This window comes from Schistocerca americana, chromosome 7 (genome assembly GCF_021461395.2).
Source record: "Schistocerca americana isolate TAMUIC-IGC-003095 chromosome 7, iqSchAmer2.1, whole genome shotgun sequence".
NCBI lineage: Eukaryota > Metazoa > Arthropoda > Insecta > Orthoptera > Acrididae > Schistocerca > Schistocerca americana.
The window spans coordinates 228,918,846-228,938,318 of NC_060125.1; the positions used below are offsets into that span (position 1 = coordinate 228,918,846).

General features: G+C 40.1%; 1 long non-coding RNA gene across 1 annotated transcript in view; it reads left to right on the plus strand.

The window, feature by feature from the left end:
• LOC124622632 overlaps window positions 1-19,473 on the plus strand; it is a 36,529-nt gene that overhangs the window by 16,394 nt on the left and 662 nt on the right. The window contains exon 2 of the long non-coding RNA XR_006980664.1: window positions 14,778-14,864. This is a non-coding gene — a long non-coding RNA (uncharacterized LOC124622632). The remainder of the gene's footprint in view (window positions 1-14,777; window positions 14,865-19,473) is intronic.

The window sequence follows — 19,473 nt, forward strand, 5'->3', positions numbered from 1 at the left end:
CCGTCATACCGTGATCTGTAGACTGGTGGCAACGTTAGCCGAAACTAACGATCAATGAGAATAAATTGTGATCTTTGCTAAAAGAGGATTTTTTTCCGAATCCAAAAACACAAATTACTGCAGAGTAGCTCCTGCAGCAATCGACAAGCAACTCGCTGGCCAAACCGAAGAAGTCTCTCTGAATAGTTTTAAATGTTCGCCACTAGTCTGCAGCAATCTCCAATAGATTAAAACGAATTGACAACTTGACCCGCCCTGGATACTATAATCTTCCTTATCTTACACCATTGCAACTTGTAATTGTAACATATCGAGACATGGAACTATCGAATAATGGATTTGATCAAACTCTCTGGAAATTTACCCAGGCAGATATAAAAATACAATGTAACACGACAGATTTCCAAATATGTTCTCCTAAATTAATTGACAGATTTTACTTGTAAATAAGAGTTTTGTATTTACAGCAGATGTTATTGCTATAAACGAAGCCCTGGTTTTTGAGAGGATTTCTGAATTTACCTGTCATGGACTAGAAAAGTGTAGTACAATCAAGAGGTAAGGTAACCAATAAAATGAATTACTACATAGTGTGGCATTGTGCCTGATATAATGGGAAATTATAAGACTTATTAAAATAAAATTGTATTATCAGCTCGGGAAGCCTCTACAATCACCGATACCCGACCACAACATTGAATCATGTGTTATTACAACCATTACAAGAACTACGGTCTATCACTCAGTTATGCAGTTCCCGTGCTCGGAATCGATGTCGTGAACCACCTCTGAAGTAACTACGCTGACGGATCCAATTAGAGACATTATACATGTATTCTTCACACGTTCTTAATAAAAAGGGCTTCAGATAAATGAACTGAGGAAATAAGAAATCTAAGTTCCTTGTGGTACGGCGATTGTGTTATTTGGAAATTATGCACACGCATATGGAACAAAACTGTATCAAATGTGTAATTCTTCTGTCTAACAGCTACAAGAAACATTACAATGAAAAAATGACATTTCTGGAGACCGAAAATCTCCTCTATAGGAATCAACATGTTGTAAATAGTCTTCACGGGCTTCACCTGGCTAAAAATGACTTACAAGTTCGTGGTGCCCTCCATCCGTAATGCTGGAATTCCATTTGATGTTGCCCCACCCTGAACTTTGACGACAGCTTCCACTCTCGCAGGCATACGTTCAGTCAGTTGCTGGAGGGTTTCTCGGGGAATGGCAACCCATTCTTCACGGAGTGCTGCACTAAGGTGTTCCATAGGATTCAGATCGGGACTCTGTGCAGGCCAGTCCATTACAAGGATGTTATTGTCGTGTAGCCACTCCGCCAAAGGCCGTGCATTGTGAACAGATGTTCGATCGTGTTAAAAGATGCAATCGCCATCCCCGAATTGCTCTTCAACAGTGGGAAGCAAGAAGTTGCTTAAAACATCACTGCAGGCCTGTGCTGTGATAGTGACATGTAAAACAATAAGGGGTACAAGCCCCTTGCGTGAAAAACACGACCACACCATAACAACACTGCCTCCGAATTTTACTGTTGGCACTACACACGCTGGCAGATGACGTTCACCGGGTATTCGCCACACCCACAGACTGCCGCCGGATCGCCACATTGTGTGCCGTGATTAGTCACTCCACACAACGTTTTTCCACTGTTCAATCGTCCAATGTTTGCGATCCTTACACCAAGCGAGGAGTTGTTTGGCATTTGCCGGCGTGATGTGTGGCTCACGAGCAGCCGCTCGACCATGAAATCCGAGTTTTCTCACCTCCCTATCGAAACAGCTATTCCCGTCAGCTGCTGCACTGATGGTCTTCTCAGAGTCAACGTTTACTGCTTATTGTCAGATCATGGGGTACACGTCTCAGTAATAGGTCATGTACAAATGATTGCTATAAATTCCTTTTCACCGCAACAAAACACATCATTTAACAATGAAGACTTTAGTTTTAGACCTACTGCGCGCAGTATCATTCGAACGCCATAGTTGGCAGCTTGAGAAATCAACGTTATTAGCGGCTACAATTACTGCGACGTCTACCAGTCCAGTACGGGGGAGGCGAGAAGCCAAGAAAATGCTGGCGCGGTGTGCTGGGACTGAGAATATGGAACACATTGGCACACAGACGAAAGCTGTTCCACCTCATTTTATTAACCGTAAGCAGAAACAATAGTTTCAAATGACATTTCGTTCCACTTGCAAGACACCTACAATTTAAAAGCAATTTAATTCCCTGAAAAAAAAAAAGAACAGCTCATTGTTCGAAATTTGTCTGTGGAAGTTATATATTACTTTTTACGCAAGGGGGCCCGGGTTCGATTCCCGGCAGGGGATGGGTGTTGTATGACCTTCATCATCATTGACACGTAAGTCGTCGAAGTGGCGTCAACTACAAAGACTTGCAATAAGGTGGCCGAATCCCGAAGGGGGCATCCCGGCCAGTAAATGCCATACGATCATTTAATTTTATTATGATAGTTCAATAGGAAACGTCTGGGTAATTTCCAAGAATGATTGCCTATCGAAGTCGCGGGGTCCAAACGACACATATCGAACGTGCGATCGTAAATCGATCATGCAACTTTGATGCCGGGCGTTATATTTACGGTGCTCGCTGCAGCAATGACAAAAGAAGAGTGTTACAAAAATACTTGCAACTGCAAAGGAGACGACTTGCCCTACTCGTCGTCGGTATTGTCGTCATGTTAAAGTACATTACGGTGGTCTGGGTGGATAATTTGGAACAATCGAACAATGTATTCTTCCTGATACTCGTTCGTTTTCAGCACTGTCCGCAATGAAATTGTAACGGTATTTCAGCATCGAAACTGTTCTTACGAAATTTTACACACTTTGCACAATCACAGTCTACACAGTCCCTTTTTCCCTCGTCTGTTAATACTCCATATTTACGACAAAAGTCAAACAATTTTCTACGCTGGATAAACATGGAATTAGATTTTTCCATGTGAGAGAATCCGCCGAAGAAACATCAAGAACACCAGACATACCACTCTCTAACGATATAAATCGTCTTGGTTTCCCTAGCACCTCAAAAATAATTCGTGGAGGTATGTAATTTAGAGCAACTACGGGAACAACGGGAAACAGATAAAAATTAGGATCACAAATAATTGATCACAACGCCCGCCACGAAGTCGCAATATCGATTTACGATCGCACGTTCGATACGTATCGTTTGGACCCCGAGACTTCGATAGGCAATCATTCTAGGAAATTACCAACGTCTGTTTCACGAGACCATGGTGACACACTCGACTTATCGTGCATTGTCTATGCAAGCGAACACACTTCGTACAATATATAATTTGTAGAATTCCGATTTTTTTGTAATTACAAAATTTCTAAAATTCATGCTTCTCCAACACAAACTGCCTCAGACAAACTTTGATTTTCTCTTAACGTAATTGCAGTGTCAAAGCTCTACATATTAATTAAATAAACATGACCGTGAGAATTTGTTATGCGTACTCGGAAAGATGCAATCGATTTGACGCCTGCGTTTTGGACGACGTCATGAATCGGCGGAATTCAGATGTTTGCTGATGTCTTACCTTCTGACTGTTATCGTTGATCCGTGTTCTTACTGCTCGTCACGGTTTTCTTAAGACTTTTCTGACTGGGGACGGATGCCTCCATGTTGCTCGTCTGTCGCGACGTCACAGACTGTTGCCCAGCAACGGCGTGGCCCGCTACGGAGACCCTGTATTGTTGAGAACAACGTCACGTGGCGATATATTTTTTACTCTAAGAGGAATATCCGAAAAATAATTCCTACACAATTAAGGAAATTATTCAGCGATAGTAGCAGGGGCCTAACTACACTTCGCAAAACAATTTAAGCGTCTCTTTTTTTGAAACCCAGTCACTGTCTCCCAGTGCGATACAAAAGTTTGAAATTTGGCTCGAAGATGCTTACATTTCTCTCTAACGCTGAAAAAGCGTGGCGCTCTATAGCGGACACTCTGGCTCCGGGACGCTTCGAACAGGAAGATGTCGTTACATGCGAAAAAAAGGCCAGAGTTCAGAAGTTTATGTGACGTGTAAGGTGGGTTAATGATGTCAAGTTGTCATCAAATTTCACCACACATCTGCTCAATGCCAACGTGAACGGGTCACGCAATGGGAAGGTTCAAATAGTTCAAATGGCTCTAAGCACTACGGGACTCTGAGGCCATCAGTCCCCTAGACGTAGAACAACAATACTGACCATTAAAATTGCTACACCAAGAAGAAATGCAGATGATAAACGGGTATTCACTGAACAAATATATTATACTAGAACTGACATTTTCACGCAATTTGCGTACATAGATCCTGAGAAATCAGTCCCAGAACAACTACCTCTCACCGTAATAACGGCCTTGATACGCCTGGGCATTGAGTCAAACAGAACTTGGATAGCGTGTACAGGTACCAACAAAAGTTTGAAATTTTGCTCGAAGGTGCTTACATTTCTCTCTAACGCTGACAAAGCGTGGCGCTCTGTCGCGGACACTCTGGCGCCGCGACGCTTCGAACTGGAAGATGTCGTCACATGCGAAAAAAAGGCCAGAGTTCGGAAGTTTATGTGATACCACAGTTCATCAAGAGTAGTGACTGACGTATTGTGACGAGCCAGTTGCTCGGCCACCATTGACCAGACGTTTTCAATTGGTGAGAGATCTGGATAATGTGCTACTCAGGGCAGCAGTCAAACATTTTCTGTATCCAGAAAGACCCGTACAGGACCTGCAACATGCGGTCGTGCATTATCCTGCTGAAATGTAGGGTTTCGCAGGGATCGAATGAAGGGTAGAACCACGGGTCGTAACTCATCTGGAATGTAACGTCCACTGTTCAAAGTGACGTTAATGCGAACAAGAGGTGACCGAGACGTGTAACCAATGGCACCCCATACCATCACGCCGGGTGATGACGAATACTCGCTTCCAATGTGCGTTCACCGCGATGCCGCCAAACACGGATGCGACTATCATGATGCTGTAAACAGAACCTGGATTCATCCGAAAAAATGACGTTTTGCCATTCGTGCACCCAGATTCGCCGTTGAGTACACCATCGCAGGCGCTCCTGTCTGTGATGCAGCGTCAAGGGTAACCGCAGCCATGGTCTCCGAGCTGATAGTCCCTGCTGCTGCAAACGTCTTCGAACTGTTCGTGCAGATGGTTGTCGTCTTGCAAACGTCCCCATCTGTTGACTCAGGGATCGAGACGTGGCTGCACGATCCGTTACAGCCATGCGGATAAGATGCCTGTCATCTCGACTGCTAGTGATACGAAGCCGTTGGGATCCAGCACGGCGTTCCGTATTACCCTCCTGAACCCACCGATTCCATATTCTGCTAACAGTCTTTGGATGTCGACCAACGCGAGCAGCAGCGTCGCGATACGATAAACCGCAATCGCGATAGCCTACAATCCGACCTTTATCAAAGTCGGAAACGTGATGGTACGCACTTCTTCTTACACGAGGCATCACAACAACGTTTCACCAGGCAACGCCGGTCAACTGCTGTTTGTGTATGAGAAATCGGTTGAAAACTTACCTTATGTCAGCACGTTGTAGGCGCCAACCTTGTGTGAATGCTCTAAAAAGCTAATCATTTACATATCACAGAATCTTCTTCCAGTCGGTTAAATTGCGCGTCTGTAGCACGTCATCTTCGTGGTGTAGCAACTTTAATGACTTTTGGCTTTTTCCAACAATGAAAGACACTCTCCGTGGCCGCACATTCACCAGCCGTGCTGCTACTGCCTCAGCGATTTTCCAGTGGTCAAAACAGACTCCTAAAGAAGCCTTCGCCGCTGCCATGGAATCATGGCGTCAGCGTTGTGAAAAATGTGTACGTCTGCAGGGCGATTACGTCGAGAAGTAACGCCAGTTTCATCGATTTCGGGTGAGTAGTTAATTAGAAAAAAAATCGGAGGCCTTAGAACTTGAATGCACCTCGTACATCGTTGAACATGGAGCTCCGCAGCGGACGACCCTTACGTGTTCACATGCTGACTCAACGAACTCGTCGATTACTAATGCAGTGGGTGCGGGACCATCGGGATTCGACCGTCGATCAATGGAAACGTGTCCGCTCTTTGGGTGAATCACGTTTTTGCTACACTAGGTCGATGGTAGTCTCCACAAACGCCGTTATCGAAGTGAACGGCGGCTCTAAACGCGCCATGGACGCAGGCTGCTGGGAGCAATGTTATGCTACGGGAGACATTTTCCTGTGCTTGCTTGGGACCTGTGATAGTAATAGAAGAAACGCTGACAGCTGGGAACCATCTGCATCCCTTCCTGCGTGTTGTCTTCCCCGACGGCGATGTCATCTTTCAGCAGTATAACTGTCCGTGTCTCGGAGTCAGAACCGTGCTATAGTGGTTGGAGGAGCGTCATAGTGAGCTCACGCTGATGTATCGGCGATCAAATTCGCCTGATTTAAATGCTGTGGGACCCATCCCGGTTCGCTATCGGGCGTCATCACCGCTACGCAAATCAGCAACCCGTTATTTACGCGAATTACGTGATCCGTGCGTACACATCTAATACTAACACACCTGCACAAACCTACCAAAAAACTGTCGGATCCCTGATATGCAGAATCAGTAATGTATTTTGTTCCGAAGATGGACAAACAAGCTATTAAGCAGATGGTCATAATGTTTTGGCTCATCAGTGTGGATAATTTAGTTCCTGTGGCATGATACGTCTCTAAAATGACCAACTCTTTTATGTCCAAGATGGCAGTTTTAGTCTTGTCCTCCCGCTGCGTAAATTTCCGCAGACATCCATGCACATATAACATACAACTTACGCAGATAAACAGTTGAACAAGCCAATATAAAACTGTATGATTTTTTTATTTCATTTCTGTGCCATTTTTCCCGATGGAAAGTGAAATAATTTGTAAATTACAGAATTAAAAAGTTCCATTATTAAACTAAAAAATTAAAGAATTTTTTTTATTTTCATTCAGTTCACCCATTTTCAAGACAGCACACTTTGATTGAAGCTGCAACTATAAAATAAGTATAGTTCTCGCATTAAAAGTTTTTTTTAAAGATCTCAGGAATTACCGTAAATGAAAATGGATTGTTTCTTCTTTTAATATTTAGCACTAGAACAAGGTTCAGGAATTTATTTCTGTTACAGAGATGTGTCTATGTAATGCTTAGTTTAAAGAAAAAAAACAATCCATTTCTTCAATCATTTAAATTTATTTTAACACTTTGACTGTCGGTCCCGTCAGTTGATGGGACGTGATTGTTTCGGTACACTGTTGATGGCATCAGTTGACGGGATACGATTTCTGTCGATCTAAAATCGAAATCGCTTACACTGAGGGGATCGATCGATCTTCATTGTATTGCGAGGAGCATATAGTTTCTAAAACAGACATAAAATGATAGGCATTCTAAGAAACGGCAAGGTTTACATGACCGACTGTTAACGGTCTTGCCAAGAGCCATCGGAAAGGTAACGAATGTCTAAGGCTAGCAGGGGCAAGGGGGTGGGGGTAAATCATACGTCGCTTGTGTGGAAAAATGTCCTGCCGACTCTGACGAAGCTCGCGTTATAATTAAACAAGTCAGTGAGGAATGACGCAGAATATCTTTGAACTCCCCTCTCCAGTCTCTCTCTTTTCTTTCGGTCTATCTCTTGTTAGTCAAACTTTAATACTGTCACGAGACGAACCCGTATACGTTATAGTTCGTTATCTCGAGTGACTGCCTGTCCATCGTCCTGTTCTCTAGTCCATCGGAGTCTAGTTTACTCGTGTTATCTACAGATAATACGCCCAAACTGGTAGAGTTTACTTTAGAGTAGATAATAAATCAATCTGTCTCTCGTGACGTCTAGTTCATGGGTCAACTTAGTCCAGAATGTTCCAGATATGTATGTCACACAAAGGTTCACTCGTCTCAATTCCGTGATCAATGCTTGGTCGACATTCTTAGTACCTTTTAGAGGTGCTTTAGCTTTCGAGATAGTAAAACGTGACAATTGGCATCAAAACCTTTTGCTTCATTGTCGAACGTATGTAGAGCTCCTAGTCTCGATGGAGTTCATAGACGTATATCACACACGCATATATAGAGGTCACTTCTTTTAGAAGATGTAAAGGCAAAAATTTCGAAGTATATTATTTATGAATTTCGAGTTATTAACAAAGGACTTTTGGACACAATAAACACTGACACAATCGAAGGTAAATAACGGAATTTGCAAAGGTATTTGTTAAGTTAGAATCACTGGTTAATAATATGTAATATCTATAAATATTTCATTCAGTTGTTTCATTCTACTAAAAAAAACCGACTGAACGAAAAATTGCCGACTGAGCAGTCGGTTGCCCCATCACTACGTTCTGTGCGTTGACCAGTAGACGCTTGTAAGCTTCCATGTGGCTTGCCATTCCGTTTACATTTGGGCAAATTCAAGGTGTGATACACTTCATAGCACACATTCCGAGCCGGCCGTGATACAAGCACACGAGGGAGTGGCTTCACTTACTCTTTTTTATCGTTGCAGGAACCAGAGCGGTGTAATTGCAAATCAACAGCATCTTTTTGTTTATACATGATTGTCTCTTGCCTTCCTTCTCAGTAAGCCGTTGTTTGAGTGCATCCAAACTCTGTTGAAAGTCGGGAGTTGCTCAGAAACCATCAAATGATATTCTCATTTGAAGGCAGAAGCTGCCACCGTGGAAATGTCATCTGGGGATTATGTCACTGTGCATACTGTACTTTTTCGTGCTGAAGCATGCAGTGCATCTTGTGTGCAGTTTCTAGCACTGAATTAACGTCATTTTTGCCTTTGTTGTAGCTGATGTTTTGACAGGTAGCGGCAGCTGGTTGAGACTCATACGCTGAAGCGCCCAACAAACTGGTATAGGCACGCGTATTCAAATACAGAGCTATGTAAACAGGCAGAATACGGCGCTGCGGTCGGCAACACCTATATAAGACAACATGTGTCTGGCGCATTTGTTAGATCGTTACTGCTATTACAATGGCAGATTATCAAGATTTAAGTGATTTTGAGCGCGGTGTTACCGTCGGCGCACGAGCGATGGAGCACAGCATCTCCGAGGTAGCGATCAAGTGGGGATTTTCCCGTACGACCATTTCACGACTGTACCGAGATCCGGTAAAACATCAAATCTCCGCCATCGCTGCTCCCAGGAAAAGATCTTGCAAGAACAGGACCAACGACGACTGAAGAGAATTGTTCAACGTGACAGAAGTGCAAACCTTCTGGGAACTGCTACATATTTCAGTGCTGGGCCGTGAACAAGTGTCAGCGTGCGAAGCATTCAACGAAACATCATCGATATAGGCTTTCGGAGCTGAAGGCCAACTCGTGTGTCCTTGATGACTGCACGACACAAAGCTATACGCCTCGCCTGAACCCGTCAACACCGATATTTGACTGTTTCCGACTGGAAACATGTTGCTTAGTCGGCCAAGTCTCGTTTCAAACTGTATCAAGCGGATGGACATGTACGGGTATGGAGACAACAGACTATCTCATGAATCCATGGACCCTGCATGTCAGCATGTGACTGTTCAAGCTGTTGGAGGCTCTGTAATGATGTGGGGCGTGTGCAGTTGGAGTGATATGGGACCCCTGATATGTCTAGATACGACTCTGAGACGTGACACGTACGTAAGCATCCTGTCTGATCACCGGCATCCATTCATGTCCATTGTCCATTCCGACGAACTTGACCAATTCCAACAGGACAATGCGACGCCCCACACGTCCAAAATTACTTCAGGGACACTCTTCTGAGTTTAAAAACTTCCACTGGGCTCCAAAATCCCCAGACGTGAGCATTATTGAGCATATCTAGAAGGCCTTGCAACTTGCTGTTCAGAAGAGATCTCAACCCCCTCATACTCTTACGGATGCATGGACAACCCTGCGGGATTAAAGGTGGCAATTTCCTCCAGCACTACTTCAGACATTAGTCGAGTCCATGTCGTGTTGCACTACTTCTGCATGCTTGCGGGGTCCTACACGATATTAAGTAGGTGTTCCAATTTCTTTGGCTCTTCAGTGTATGATGTAATGTTTGTCTGTCATTAGCGACTTGTCAACAATAGCACATACTGGCAGGAACCATTGGATAGTGCTTTATCACCCATTGGTCATTGTTTATCACTTGCTGAATGTGTTATTCCTATGATCTGCAAACACTTTTAATAAAGTGGTTTTAAGATTCTGGTACTTGTGTTACATTGGCGGGTTCTTAAAAAAACGCATAACACTAAAACCAATCTATGAGAGTCTAAGGCATTAATTGTCAATATAAAATAATTGCATCACTTGAAACGCCATATGCAGCAAAAGAAAGTTAAAGCACAGGAATCAGGAAATCAGATAACCAACAAGTATTTAAGAAGAAATTAAAAGAATTTCTGAATGACAACTCCTTCTACTCCATAGAGGAATTTTTAGACATAAATTAAGAAAAAAAAGAAAAAAAACAAAAATATTTAAAAAAAAATTTAAAAAAATAAAAAATAAAAATAAAGAAAAACAAAAAAAATAAAGTTGTTATATCAATTTAAGTATGTTGTTAAATTAACCTAATTATGTCATGTATTGGAAAATTCGACTCGTTCCACATCATTACGAAATATCGTATTCATGATCCATGGAACTAGTATTAATCTAATCTAATCTAATCTGTGTGAATACGACAAGGCTTCCACTTTATTTCGTGGCATAGTTAGGACACTGCAAGGAATTAGCGGATTGTTTGTCACTGGTAAGGAAAATCCCTATCTTTGCAGAAATATTTGTTTTCGAACATTTAAAGTCAATATTTTGACTGCTTAGCCTCATAATGAGGTATCTTAAGCGGAATGACCTCCTCAACGTCAACCACCATGGATTTCGAAAACATCGATCATGTGAAACCAAACTCGCACTTTTCTCACATGACATACTGAAAGCTTTGGATCTAGGCAAACAGATAGATCCTGTATTTGTTGATTTCTGAAAAGCATTTAACTCAGTACCACACCTATGCTTACTTTCAAAAACTACGATCATATGGCGTATCAACTGAAATTTGTGACTGGATTGAGGACTTTTTGGTAGGGTGCACGCACCTTGTTATCTTGTATACAGAGTCATCGTCGCCGGCCGAGGTGGCCGAGCGGTTCTAGGCGCTACTGTCTGGAACCGCGCTACCGGTCACAGGTTCGAATCCTGCCTCGGGCATGGATGTGTGTGATGTCCTTAGGTTAGTTAGGTTTAAGTAGTTCTAAGTTCTGGGGGACTGATGATCTCAGCAGTTAAGTCCCATAGTGCCCAGAGCCATTTTTAGAGTCATCGTCAGATGAAGAAGTAACTTTGGGTGTGCCCCAGGGAAGTCTGTTGGGACTCCTGCTGCTCATATTGTGTATTAGTGACCTTGAAGAAAATATTAATAGAAACATCAGGCTCTTTGCAGATAATGCAGTTATCTGCAATGAAGTACTATCTGAAAGAAGCTCCATAAATATTCAGTCAGATATTGGTAAGACTTAAAAGTGGTGCAGAGATTGGCAGCTTGCTCCAAATTTCCAGAAATGTAAAATTTTGGACTTCAGAAAACAGGAAAACGTAGTATCCTGTGACTATAATATCAAGGAGGCACTGTTGGAATTGGCCAACTCATACAAATAACTGGTTTTAACAGTTTGTAGGATTATGAAACGGAATGATCACCTAGGTTCAGTCATGGATAAAGCAGATAGTAGACTTTGGGTTATTGGTAGATTACTGGGGAAGTGCAATCAGTCTACAAAGGAGATTGCTTACAAATCACTTGTCCAACCAGTTCTAGAATATTGCTCAAGTGTGTGGGACCAATACCAGTTACAACTAACAGGGGATATTGAATGCATACAGAGAAGGACAGCATGAATGGTCACAGGTTTGTTTAATCCATGCGAGAGTCACAGACGTACTGAAGGAGTTGAACTGGAAGACTCCTGAAGACAGACCTAAATTATCCTGAGAAAGTCTCTTAACCGGCTTTAAATGACGACTCTAGGAATTTACTACAATCCCCTACTATCGCTCACTTAGAGATTGTGAGGATGAAATTAGAATAATTACTGCACACCCAGAGGCACAATCATTCTTACCGCACTCCATACATGAATGGAACAGGAAGAAACCCTAATAACAGGTACAATGTGACATACCCTCTGCTATGCATCTCGTATTGGTTCGCAGAGTATAGATATGGATGTAGATGGTGCTTTCTGAACTGATTTTTTGATGTAACGTTATCTGTTGCTGTAGGCATTACTGGCTCACTTTGAATTTCTTACTTTTTAGAGTCCATGTTTCTTCTTGGAGTCACAATTTATCATTACATCAAGCACAATAAATAACATGCACTCAGAGTTGCTGAATGAGAGAAAAATTTGTTTTATAGCTTGCAGACATTTATACTGAATTAATTCAAGCACAAAATAAGAGTTAATTCCAGACATACCAGAGACTAACTGAACTGAACCACTTAGCATGAACAGCAATCCACCGTGTCAGCTAAAGAGCACACACTACACTTGAACCCCTTGTCGTACTTCTACTTACACATTTACAAAGCACAAAGGCATGCCAATCTAATATACACTATGTAATCAAAAGTATCTGAACACCCCCAAAAGCAACCGTTTTTCATATTAGGTGCATTGTGCTGCCAGGTACTCCATATCAGTGACCTCACTAGTCATTAGACATCGTGAGAGAGCAGAATGGGGTGCTCCATGGCACTCACGGACTTCGAACGAGGTCAGGTGCTTGGGTGTAACTTGTTCATACATCTGTACACAAGATTTCGACACCCCTAAACATCTCTAAGTACACTGTTTTCGATGTGACAGTGAAGTGGAAATGTTAAGGGACACGTACAGCACAAAAGTGTACAGGCCGACCTCGTCTGTTGACTGACAGAGACCGCTGACAGTTGAAGAGGGTCGTAATGTGTAACAGGCAGACATCTATCCAGACCATCACACAGGAGTTCGAAACTGCATCAGGAGCCACTACAAGCACTGTGACAGTTAGGTGGGAGGTGAGAAAACTTGGATTTCGTGGTCAAGTGGCTGCTCGTAGGCCGCACATCAAGCCGGTGAATGCCAAACGATGCCTTGCTTGGTGTAAGGAGTGTAAATATTGCACGATTGGACAGTGGAAAAACATTGTGTGAAGTGACAAATCATGGTACACAATATGGTTATCCATTCATAGGTTGTGGGTATGGCAAATGCCCAGTGAACATCATCTGCCAGCGTGTGTAGTGCTCCATCAGTGCTAAAATGCTCCGTCAGTTAAAGACAGCTGAGAATGTTGGCAGGGAAATCTGTAGTTAGTGTGATACATAGAGCATCACTCACTACCTTGTGAGACTTTGCTCAGTGAAATGCTCTCAAAATAGCCAGCATTGTATTTTTCCAGCTGGGCGATTGTGTTGACTCTGCATAATTTTGGATGCCACTGTGATCGTTCCTGTGACACCTTTTAAACCAGATAAAGCCAGAATATCCTTAGAGTGCAAACTGTGTCTAAATGAGTATTGTACAGTAGTGCAGGCTTTGAAAATATAATTGAAACTGGCGGATGCTAATTATTTAAATATTTTTTGAATAGTAAAATGGTTCAATAAGCTTTTATCTTAATTTTTTAAATACCTCTTTTATGCACATATTCTTAGTGGAAATTTGTTGAATGTTTACTTAAATGTTTTCATCTGAAATGACATAGTACTCAAATATTTTCTCTTGAAATAATTTTCTCTTGAAATAACCTATTCGTTATATAAGTTCCTGAATCAAACAAGTAAGGGTAAATTTGACATATAGCTCAGTGTATGGACAGGAGAGTATGGGAGATTAATGAAATAGCTGGAATGTCTATTCCTAAACAGCATCACAATATGTCTCTCTGAAGGAAGGAAGGAAGGAAGGAAGATCAGAGTTTAATGTAAATAGCACAGATAGAACAAGGATAAGAAGGAATCCATGTGTGTTATTTTCAAAGGAACCACCTCATGGCCTTTGCATCAGGTTATTTTTTAAAACTCTAATCTGAATAGCCAGTTTGGTATTTGAACATGCTCCTTCTGAAAAAGCATTCAGTGCATTAATTGCTGTGTCAGGTTGGTTGGTACACCTCCTTGAGTTTAAAAATAACAACATACATAAAACAGTTATCTAACCACCTTAGCCACTGACAGTGAATATTAAATGACCTTTAGGAGCAGAATGGTTTAGTTCTTGTGAACACACTACTTTCATTATGGCTACTCTATCACTTGACACAAAACACAAAAAATGTAACCAAAATACGGTGAGCATGTTTTTATTCCATATTTTATATTTATATTAGTTGCTACACCTCAAACTTACCTTGGTTTGTCCTTTACATTGTATTTTTGTACAATAATTAATAAATAAATAATTCACACTGCTGTTTTCTGTCGGGACTGCAGACATAATATTAAATTTCCAGCAGAGCTGCTATAACAACAGCATTCTGAAAGTTTTCTCCAACTTAATGGATCATATTTCACGGCAGTCTGTAGCAGGACATACATGTATGTTGAGATGTGGAGATAAACATGAAGGAACCACTTACTGGAAATGTTTTCAGTTATTTGAAAATGTACTCATATTCTTTTTCATGTACAGGTGTTTATGAAAATAAAATGTCTGTCTGTTGCAGATACCTGCAAGGAGGAAGAAAAATGTGGAAAGGAGTGCAAGTGTCCGGAGAACTGTAAATGTTGCCAGTCAGGGAAGGATGATACAAGTAAATATTTTGTCAGCCTAGGTTTATTAATAGCTACAACTTTACACTGAACTTCTTTATATGTGACACATGTTTAATCATGTCCAAGATGTGTCAAGAGATAGTCAAGTTTAATTGCATTTTAAGTGATAAAAACATACTGATCATCATCTTTTCCCAAGTTTATTTACCTGCAATTACAAATGTGTGGCTCAACTTACTTAGAGCACTATCACACTTTTATCATTGCTTGGACCTTTAGTTGAGAGAAATCATAATTTTCTGTTGATTTAAATCATAATCATTTATAGACAAAAACTGTGTTTAGTACCAGTACTGTTCTGTAGCCACATTAATTGCCAAGTCAAAGATCTTATTACAATCTTCCCCTTTCCTTACAACAGTCCAAACATTATCTGAGAAAATTACAGACAGTACAGAGTTTGAGATTTCCTTTTATATCATCAGAACATTTCTGTAAGTAAGAATGTTACACCAGATAAGAATCCAACTGCATGAGCTGCTTTACACTGTACATTACAGAAGCTGTTACTTTCTTGTGAGTTAGAAGAAACTGGCTTGATGGTGCAGCTCATGAAGAGAGTGGGCTTTAATAGATGATAACAATATCCACAGATCTTGGTAGTACCTGCACGAACCTAATTTAAGATCCTTGTTTTACAAAATAACTTCAGTTCCCTAGTAATGTATGATCTTTTTCCTCCCATTTTTAAGGCATATTGAATTAAGGCAGCACCCTGTCGTTAATAGGATAACAAATAATGAGAGACAGATAAAAATTCATTGTAAGAGAGAAAGGCTTTTTATTGTGTCATGAATCTAAGATCTTGATCATAAATTAAATGGAAAACAGTATCACAGTTAAGAAAAAAATATATTTAAATGTATGTACAACATTTGTCTATACTTGAGATTCTCTGAATTTTATTCCATGTGGGGAGATAACAATACAAGAAAAAGAGGGCGACAGTGATTCATCATTACTTAGTGTAAAGACAATTTATGACAGAAGAGTGCAGGATGCTTTGTTTGATAACTCACAATGGATGTTGTGTATGTTGCATTTATTATGATCACAAATGTACAAAGTTATGATTGAACTATGCGAGAAATGCTAGCAAGAGGCAAAAATAGCAGTTGGTGTGGATGAAACTAACACTATGGAACAAACTTTGTGAAAACATACAATTCTGTATTGTTGTTCGACTGCAAACAACATAGGTGATATAGGAACTACAAAGGGCAGGCTCAAAAACTGACACTGTAGAATGATTTTGTTTGTAAAGTTGTACATTATGTCTGTGACTGAATTTTTTGTTAATAATTTTGAACAGGCCATTATTAATTGAAGACTATTTTAAAAGATATCTGCAGAGTTTGTTAATGTTGTCACTTATCATTAAATATTTTGACAGCTATCCTAGCTGTTACTTTGAGATGAGTCATATCCAGAATTCAATTGCTCAGTATAACTGAAGAGGGCAGCTATGGAAACTGGCAAACTATTTCATGAAAGATGACCAGTTAATTTAATGAAGCTGAAGCATGAAAATCAGTTGTTTGCCAATAAACTGTAAGAAAGTTCTTATTTAATGATCTGCTGAATTCTATCTTTTAAAACAGTTTATTACAGTTCCATACTTCAAATAACCAACTTGTTGTTCTATTTAGTGTTTCTTTTATTAGAGTAGCCCAGTTAAGCAAATATTCCACAATGTCTCTTCAGTATAATTTGAAAACTCAGTGCTAATCACAAGATCTGACTTTTAAAGAAACAGCTCATGAGGATGTTGAGCAATAACCAAGTATCCTGGTCAAATCTACAGTTTCATATTTGCTTTGAAGTGAATAACGCATCTCTAGAATTTTCCCAACTGCAGAAGATTGTTGCAGCATATGACATGTACACTTCTTTCCTCTTTCTAGCAGCTCACTCTGCAGAAATTATTCCCTTTATAGGCCATAGTTCATTCTTGTGTATTGTACCCAGTTAACTACCACAAACATTAAATAGACTTAAGAGTTTAAACAACTTGTTTTAAAAAAAACTTACAGGTAGTACAGCACGCTTACATTTCATATGTACTCTTTGAATTGATATCAGAATTCATTGCTACTAACAGAATAATCACAATCATGAAACGCTCCCATTTTTTGTGCTATTTGAGGTTCATGATACAATCATATAAGGGCATACACTGCCCATTCAAGCAACTCTGATAAACCCTCATGACAATTCTAAACTCCATCCAAACAGGCCTCGGAAGGCTCAACAGTACTGACCAATCACCATGTCATTCTCAGGACACAGACATCACTGCACGTGGATATGGAGGGGCATGTGGTCAGCACACTGTTTGTTTGACCATTGTCAGCTTTCATGGCTGCCTCTTGACAATACCATTTTTAAATCCCCAAGTTATAAAACATTTTTTGTAATTTTTTTGATGTACAAGCAATGTCACATATTGTATTTGCTCACGCTTTACTGATCTCCTTTCATCCTCACACTAATAGTTATAATCTATCTTTTCCGTAATTTTTACTGTTATCCATTCTAGGTTATGAGGTAATTGTTGTTACTCTTTAAATAATAATAATAATGTTGAAGCATTCAACTACACTATAAAATATGTCAAACTTTGATCATCAGGTACCCAGCACTTACATTACATTCAGCACTTAGATTACATTTTTAGCTTTATATGTGAATGTCTGCAAACTGACACTGAGATGTTTGACACTTGAAGTACATTCCTTTGTAAGATGAAGGGTAATAAGTTTGAATGCTACAGCATTATTACTGATCGTCTACTCAACAGACTGTTTGCACCATCACCATACCCTCTGGTGTTTTCATATTTTCAGTTTTATTCATTATCTATCTTCACAAAGTCAGCTTCCTAGAATCTGCATTTCTAATTCACACATTTGCAGTTAGTCCTGCCATTCACATTACATCTACTTTCAACTGATATTCATGGATATTTATCAATAACACATGTAGTATTTGTGTGACGATACATAAAACAAAACTGTGAAGAGTCTAATTACACAACTGCTCTATCATATACATTTAATGCATTTACCTCTGCCTGCCCTATCAGTATTCTTCATTTTCTTATAGTTTTCTAGCTGATGATATGCTTACTCCAGAATACTGCTCTTTCCTGTCCAATTAGTGGCTACTATTACCTGTTCATTTTTCTTTTCAGTGATCTCATCTTCCCATTGTTAATGTTGTCTTTCCATCTTATGTGAGACTTCCCTGATGATCAGGCAATTTCCATTGAACCACTAATAACCTCTACTTATCTAATGAGAAAATTTTGAAATTTTGTTTTATACAGTCTTCATTACATGTCCTGCACAACCGTTTCTTGTTTGTTTCATTTTATTGATACCGTCACATGGTTGCGAATGCCAGTCCATCATTCCTCTGCTTTTAATGTTCTCCAATCTTAAGTATCAGGGCATCTTGCTACACCATCACATTATCCATTCCATCCCTTGTGCAGTGTTGTGGACCCATGCTAACAGGTTTACCAGTCATGATTCCAACATGAATATAAAGTCTCATTTTACTGTTCTCTTCCTAAATATCAGATAAATAAAAAGGGCGTGATAGAAGCAATTCAGTAGAATAACTAGCTTTGAATTTAATGTAAACAGATGCTCCCAATTTGTTCCTTCCACATCCCTTATTCTCAGTATCTGCTTAGAACAGTATTGTTTCCTACATGTAGATTGATTCTGGTCATACTTTTCCTTGGATGTCCATTCCTCTTCTACCAAGATGCAATTTGATTGTGTATTTTTCCATCTTATGACATTTTATTTACAAATATACTTGTCTTCAACAGACTAGCATTTTACTCTTCATTTTATACTTATGATGAATGTATATGTTCAACCACTTATGACCACTAGAAACTGATTCTGAAAGCTTTTACATTGGTTACTTTTTTCATAACTTCTTAGTTATTAAAATTTTCATCCAAAAATAATTATTTTTGTTACAGAACAGTAGCATTTAGTTAAAAATATTTTCATATGAAAATGGGAATGCATAATCCCCCTTTTTGGGCAAAAAAGGTGTGAGTTTCTTAAAAATATGGTATCAATGATGGAAAATGTTAATTAGTAAGTCTCTTCATTGCGGGCAGATCATTTTATTTAGCTTTTGCTGGTGATTTTAACATGATTGTATACAAAACTATCATAAATGTAAGGCATTTTTGCTCTACAATAAATGTGAAAAACTTCAGATTATTAGTATTGTGTGTTTTGTTCAATGCTTTCAGTAGTTTGGCTTCCTCACAATGCTTTGATGCGGCAATAGACAATTCTGTTTCCTAGCTGGCAGTAGTGATTTTTCACTTAAGTCATGTGACAACCATGACACCAAGTTACGTCACAGAACAAACAGAAGTGTTGCATGACAACATGTTCAGAGCATTTGCACTCCTATGCAAATAGGCTTTGGTAGGGGCTGGCAGCAATTCATCAGATGTAGGCCTGCCTATTTCACACAGTGATGTCACTCATCATTTTCATTGTCCAACAATGAATTTTCACATTCTTTGTCACTTTCTGGTCTGCTGAATTC